This window comes from Octodon degus, unplaced genomic scaffold (assembly GCF_000260255.1).
Source record: "Octodon degus isolate 3935 unplaced genomic scaffold, OctDeg1.0 scaffold00287, whole genome shotgun sequence".
Classification (NCBI taxonomy): domain Eukaryota; kingdom Metazoa; phylum Chordata; class Mammalia; order Rodentia; family Octodontidae; genus Octodon; species Octodon degus.
In genome coordinates this window covers 980066-987265 of record NW_004524863.1, presented here as the reverse complement: position 1 = coordinate 987265, position 7200 = coordinate 980066, and positions in this window count along the sequence as shown.

Sequence of the window (7200 nt, the reverse complement as noted above, 5' to 3'; positions counted from 1 at the left end):
GGCCCCCAAGAGCACCTCTAATATTTGGTACAGGGTCTCACTATGCAGCTCAGACTCATAATGATCCTCCTGTTTTCAGCCTCCCTAGCACTGGGATTCCAGGTATGCAATACCACACTGGATTGTAGTGCCCGGCTCAGTGTACCCAGGGGCAGACTGGTGCAGCATGTGGTGCCAGGGATCGAACCCTGCACTTTTTGGGTATGGGGGCTTGCCCTGTAATCCCGGTGTTTGAGAGGCTAAAGACAGGAGGATCACTATGAGTCTGATCTGTGTAGTGAGACCCTATAAATCCTGTACTAAATACATAAATTAAAAAAAAAACCTCAAAAAAAAAAATAGAGCAAGTACACATAACTACAGCATGAAGAAGGCCTGCACTTGCCTAAGCACGTGTTTAGTCTGCTGAGCTATCTCATTGGCCCACTGCTCATATTTTGGAATTTATGGAGGAAATTACCCATTTTTTCTTTTTTTATTTTTTTCCTCCTGTGCTAGGAATTGAACTCAGGACCTTTTGCACTGAGCTGCCTTCTTAGCCCTTTTATATTTTGTACTTTTAGACAGGGCCTCACTAAATTGTCCAGAATAGGTTGGAACTTGTGATCCTCTTGCTTCAGCCTCCCAGAGTGCTGGAATTACAGCTGTGCACACATAGCTCCTTTTTTATTATGCTATTCAGTTGGTTTTTTATTACTTTTGTAATTACTTTTGTAATTGAGTCCAGGACCTCCTTCATGCATCCTAGACACATATGCTGCCTCTGAGCTACTGAGCTATTTTCCTAGCCCTGGTTTGGTTTTGGTGGGAACTTAAGAAATTCCAGGGGCCGGAGATGGCTCAGTGGAATAAGTGCTTCCCAGGCAAGCACAAGGCCCTGAGTTCAATCCCTGGTTCCGCCCAAAAAAAGAAACTCCAAAACCAGACCACCACTGCTGCTGTGGTCCTTCCCATATTGTACAGTGCTGCCTCATTGGCTGATTGTGCTTCACTCTTCCTCACTTTCTTTTTTCCTTTTTTTTTTTTTTGTTAGTTTGTTTTTTTGGCAGAACTGGGGATTGAACTCAGACTCTTACGCTTGCTATGGAAGCGCTTATTCTACTGAGCCATCTCCCCAGCCTCCTCTTTTTTCCTTTTAAAATAGGGTCTCACTATGCAGCTCAGGCTGGCCTTGAGCTCACTTTGTATCCCATGCTGGTCTCGCACTCACAGCAATCCTGCCTCAGCTTCCCTAGTGCTGGGATTACAGGTGTGCACCACCACTACCACCACCACCACCACCACCACCACCACCACCATGCTAGGCTTTTTTTGTTGTTGTTTGTTTGTTTGTTTTTGGTCTGAGACAGGGTTTCACCAGGCAGTTGACTGGCCTTGAGCTCACTTGTATCCTAGGCTGGACTGAAATTCACAGTGACCCTCCTTCCTCAGCCTATGCTTGCATTACAGGTGTGCACTACCACATCAGGCTTTCTTCATGCTGTAGTTATGTGCACTTGCTCTAATTTTTTTTGTGGAACTAGGAATTTTTATTTATTTATTTATTTTTTTGGTGGAACCAGGGATTGAACTCACGCCCTTGCACTTGCCAGGGAAGCGCTTATTCCACTGAGCCATCTTCCCAGCCCCTGCTCTAATTTTTTTTGAGGTAATTTTTTTAAATTTATGTATTTAGTACAGGATTTATAGGGTCTCACTACACAGATCAGACTCATAGTGATCCTCCTCCTGTCTTTAGCCTCTCAAGCACTGGGATTACAGGGTGAGCCCCCATGCCCAGTCTCAATTGCCATCTCAGCATGCCCAGGGTGGGGCACGGCATGCCAGGGATCAAATCCCCACCTAAGCAGGAGCTTTAGTCCACTGAGATATCTGGCCAGCTCTTGCTGATTTTTTTAAAACTTCTTTTCTCCAGAGAGCTCAGGAAGAACACCTGGCAATATGGTAGGGGCAAATATTTATTGAAGGAAGATTTCCAGAAAAAGCAGCATGTTTGGAGGTGGACAGAAGAGGCACAAGAGGTAGGGCACAGAAGACAAGGGAGGGGGACAGACAGGCTGGAGGCAGCACCTGCACTGTGTGGGGCCTCTAAGCTGGCTGGAGGCATTGCGCTTCTCCCAAGGGCATGCAAGCGGAATATATGACTTTCAACGAGGAAGCGAGGGAGCAGTCTGATCGTATCAGTGGGTTTCTGAAAAACCATCACAGACTGCAGGCTCAGAATGAGTGATGGGAAGTGAGATGGGAGATGAGATCAGAGTCCACAGAAAGAATCCAGCTTTTGTGCATAAATGATGAAGAAAAATTTAAATTGTAGTGATCTGACTTTCAGATAGGCCAAGGCACAGGACAAACCGTAATAAGAACCTGAGTGCAACAGGAGGGCCGGAAGATGGTTGGATTTTGAAAAGAAGGTAATTAGCTGGGCTTGCTGGCCATACCTGAATCCCAGCACTGGGGAGGCTGAAGCAAGAGGACTGACATGAGTTTGAGGCCAGTATAGACTACAGAGTTAGTTCAAGGTCAAAGTAAACTACAAAGTAAGGCCTTTCCAGGTGTGGCAACACACACTTGTAATTCCATTACTTGGGAGGCTTAGACAGGAGGATCACTGAGGCAATTTGAGGCCAGCCTGAGCTACATGATGAGTTCAAGGCCAGTTTGCTCTACATAGTGAGAACCTATCTCAAAAAGAAAAGAAAAGGGCCAGCCAAATAGCTCATCAGATGAAAGCGCCTGCAAGCAGGTACAGGGGCCAGGGTTCAATCCCTGGTCATGCTGTGCCAGCCCTGCCCCTAGGGTGCACTGAGACAGCAATTGAGACTGGGTGTGGTGGCCTGGAGCTGTAATCCCAGCTCTTGGGAGGCTGTAAACAGGTGTATCACTATGAGTCAGATCTAGTAGTGAGACCCTGAACACCCTGTAGACCCTTCCCTAAAATACCCCTCCCCCAAAAAAAGAAAAGAAAAAGAGTTCAATCCCCATACCACAAAAAGAAAGAAAGAAAGAAAGAAAGAAAGAAAGAAAGAAAGAAAGAAAGAAAGAAAGAAAGAAAAGAGAGCAGGGAGATAACTCAGTAGAATAAGTGCTTGCCTGGCAAGTACAAGGTCCTGAGTTCAAGCCCTGGTACTGCAAACAAAAAAAATAAAAAAGGAAAGAAAGAAAGAAAAAAGTAAGATCCTGCCTTTAAAAAAAAAACAAAAAAACAAAAAAAAGGTCCTGAGCCAAGGAGATAGCTTAGTAGCTTAGTGCCTGTGTGACAAGCACAAGGTCCTGAGTTCAATTCCCAGTACCAAAAAGTAAAGGTTTCAATTTATTTATTTATGTAGTATTTTGGGGAAGAGTCTACAGGGTGTTCAGGGTCTCACTACTAGATCAGATTGTAATGATCCACCAGTTTACAGCCTCCCAAGAGGTAGGATTACAGGCAAAGGCCACCACACCCAGTCTCAATTGCCCTCTCAGCAGTGCCCCGGGGTGGGACTGGCACAATAGGCCCAGGGATTGACTGAACCCCTGACCCCTGAACTTGCTTGCAGGCACTTTAATTGGCTGAGCTATTTGGCCAGTCCAAAAAGTCCCAACTGATGACTTATGAACCCCTGTGGTTGGTTTCAGAAGAGCTGTGGATGAACAGTAACACTGTATGAAGAAACAATGAGGACATTGACCAAAATACTAATTTATCTTTTTTTCTCCTTATACTGGAGATTAAACCCCAGCCCTTCACGCAGCTATATCCCTCGCTCACCTTCTTTTTTGTTTTTGTTTTCTTCTTCTTCTTTTTTTTTTTTTTTTTGCAGAACTGGGGATTGAACTCAGGCCCTTGTGCTTGCCAGGCAAGCACTTACTCTTCTGAGCCATCTCCTCAGCCCCCTATTTTCTTCTTTTGAGACAAGCTTTTGCTAAATTGCAGTGGAAGGACTCAAATTTGTAATCCTCCTGCCTGGGCTCCCTCTGCGCTATAATTTTCATTAGCCTCCTCCAATATTTGAGATCAATCACAGAGTCTTACACATACTAATCATTACCTTTGAGCTATGTCCTCACCCCCATGGTAGTACAATTTTTTAAAGAAAATTTTAGCCAGCTGTGGTAGTGTACATTTGGAAATCTTAGTTTTGTAGGCAGCCAAGTTAGATAGAAATATTATAGGCAGTTAGACAGGGCCAGGCCCTCAAGGAGACAAGGTGAAAGACAAGGTGACTTTGCAACTTGGAAGAGACAGACACTCCCATATGGGCCACACCTCAAGACCAAGACAAAAAGAGAAAGCACAGCTACATACTTCCCTAGGGATGGGCATTAGGGATTAATATCCTAAATAGTATCAATCACCTTGAAAGAGCCCAAATGAGTTACTAGCCCAACCCCCAACAGGAAGAGACCCTGTCCTGTATTCATGCCCGCTTGCTATGTGACTCGCTTTCCCATTTGATACTGGATTTAATCAATTTTTTTGTTTGCTTGTTTGTTTTTTTTGCAGAATCAGGGATTGAACGCAGGCCCTTGCGCTTGCCAGGGAAGCGCTTATTCCACTGTGCCATCTCCCCAGCCCTTGGATTTAATCAATTTTACCTGAGCAATAGTGCTTGTAATCTCATTGGTTGACCATGGGGCTGGGGAGATGGCTCAATGGAATAAGCACTTCCCTGGCAAGTGCAAGGCCCTGAGTTCAATCCTGGGTTCCGGAGGAAAAGGAAAAAGAAAAAAAAAATGGTTGACCATAGTTTTGTCCCAACTAAGCAAGTTCCCATGTCTTCTCCACCACCTTAGACCTGACTCACCACATGGTTTTCCTCTATAAAAGTCCCTAGAAGAGACAACTTCCCGGGGGGAACTACCCACTCGGGTCCCCCACTCCTGTCCCTCTTGGGACAGCTTTCTTTTTCTCAATAAATATATCCTGCTCATAACCTCTGTTTGTTCCTAAAATTCATTCTTTGGTTTTAGAGAACACTCATGCAGGTCAGGTCCAGAGATCGTTTTTTTCCCTATGTCATTTGGAGGTCACCCACCCGAGACTAGTTTTTCTCCCTGTATCATTAGCACTTTGGAGGCTGAGCTTGAGCCCATTCTGAGCTACCTAACAAGTTCAACATCAGCCTGAACTACCATGGTGAGACCGCGGCTCAACACCTCCCCCCCAAAAAGGAAAATAAGTAAAAGAGATACATATAATTTTAAGTCAGGTGTGGTGCATGCCTATAGTCCCAGCACTCAGGAGGCTGAGGCAGGAGGATGATGTGTGTTGGAGGTCAGCCTGGGCTCCACAGTGAGTTCAAGGCTAGTCTAAACTACATAGCAAGGGGCTGGGGGATGGCTCAGTGGAATAAGTGCTTCTCTGGCATGCACAAGGACCTGAGTTCAATCCCTGGTTCCTAAAAAAAAAAAAAAAAAAAAAAAAAAAAAAAAGAAGAAGAAAAAAGAAACCCTATGCATTTTAGCTAAGGCTCCCCCGAATGCCCCTTCCCCAGCATCCTTTTTAGTTTAGTTGTGTGTGTGTGTGTGTGTGTGTGTGTGTGTGTGTGTGTGTGTAAACACACAGTGATCCTCCTGCCCCAGCCTCCTGATGCTGGGATTCCAGATATGCACCACCACATTTTTGTATGCTCCTGTGTGGTGCTGTGAATTGAACCAGGAATACTCTACCTATGAGCTATGATTTTTTTTTACAGTATCGGGGGATTGAGCTCAGGACACTGCACTTCCCAGGCAAGCACTTATTCTACTGAGCTATCTCCCCAGCCTCCCAGAACCAGGGATTGAACTCAGGCTCTATCGCTTGCCAGGGAAGCACTTATTCTACTGAGCCATCTCCCCAGCCTTGCAGCTCTTTTATTTTGAGACAGGGTTTTGCTAAGGTTTTTTTTTTTTGTTGTTGTTGTTGTTATTGTTGTTTTTTAGACAGAGTCTTACTGTGCAGCTCAGGCTGGCCTTGAGCTCATTTTGTAGCCCAGGCTGGTCTCGAACTTGCAAAGATCATCCTGCCTCAGCCTCCCAAGTGCTGGGATTGCAGTCATGTCTACCATGTTCAGCCCTGAATTTAAATTTATGAGCCATCTGTTTCAGCTACCCAGAGTGGGATTACAGGCCTACACCACCATGGCCAGCTTCAGCTATGGATTCTTTTTATGGCTGACTAATAATCTACTGTTTAGATACACTACCTTTTGTTCATCCTTTCTTTCATTGCTGGAAATTGACTTGTTTAGCTATTATGATAATGCTACAATTATCAGGGTTTTCAAGTACTGTGGTTTCCTTCTAGAAAGTCATTCTATTTTTTTTTTTTTTTTAATAATACAGTATTTGGGGGGCCGGGGAAATGGCTCAGTGGAATAAGCACTTCCCTGGCAAGCGCAAGGGCCTGAGTTCAATCCCTGGTTCTGCCAAAAAAACCAAAAAACCAAAAAAACAGTATTTTATAGAAAGCCATTCTAGATCCTGTAATCAGCTAAACACACTGACAGACGGGAGGTTGTACAGCAAAGATGCCCGGGCATCAGAGGAATGACTATTATCTATACACTTGAAGAACAGTCAGAAAACTTCAAGATGTTTTGCTGGTATAAAGAATCAGACAGAGAAAAAAAGAAAGAGGGGGCCTGCCAATTAGCTCAGTTGTTTAAGTCCCTGCTTAAACAAAGCAGTCAGGCTCAGAATGTGGCTCGATCCCAGAACTCATGCCAACCAAACCTGCCCTGAAGGCATTCTGAGACAGCCCCCCCCAAAAAAAATCCTTCTGTCATTAAAATAATTAATTAATTAAATTTAAAAACAAACTGACAGGGAAAAGAGGAACAGGGGGCAGGGGAGATGGCTCACTAAATAAGCACTTGCGTGGCAAGCACAAGGGCCTGAGTTCAATCCTGATTCCACCAAAAAAAAGAAGAAGAGGAAGGAGGAGGAGGAGGAGGAGGAAGAAAGAAAGACAGAAAGAAAGAAAGAAAGAAAGAAAGAAAGAAAGAAAGAAAGAAAGAAAGAAAGAAAGAAAGACAAGACAAATGCACTCAAAGATGGGAAAAGCTCATGCAGACAGGGACACGGGGAGCTGTGCTTGCTTGGTAGAAGCTGCGAAGAGACACAGCTGCTTTGAAGACTGTTCTTCAGTCTCTCACTCCCTCCTTTCTTTTCCAATTATTTTATTTACTTATTTGTTTATATATTTATATTTATCTGTTTTTTTATTTATCATCT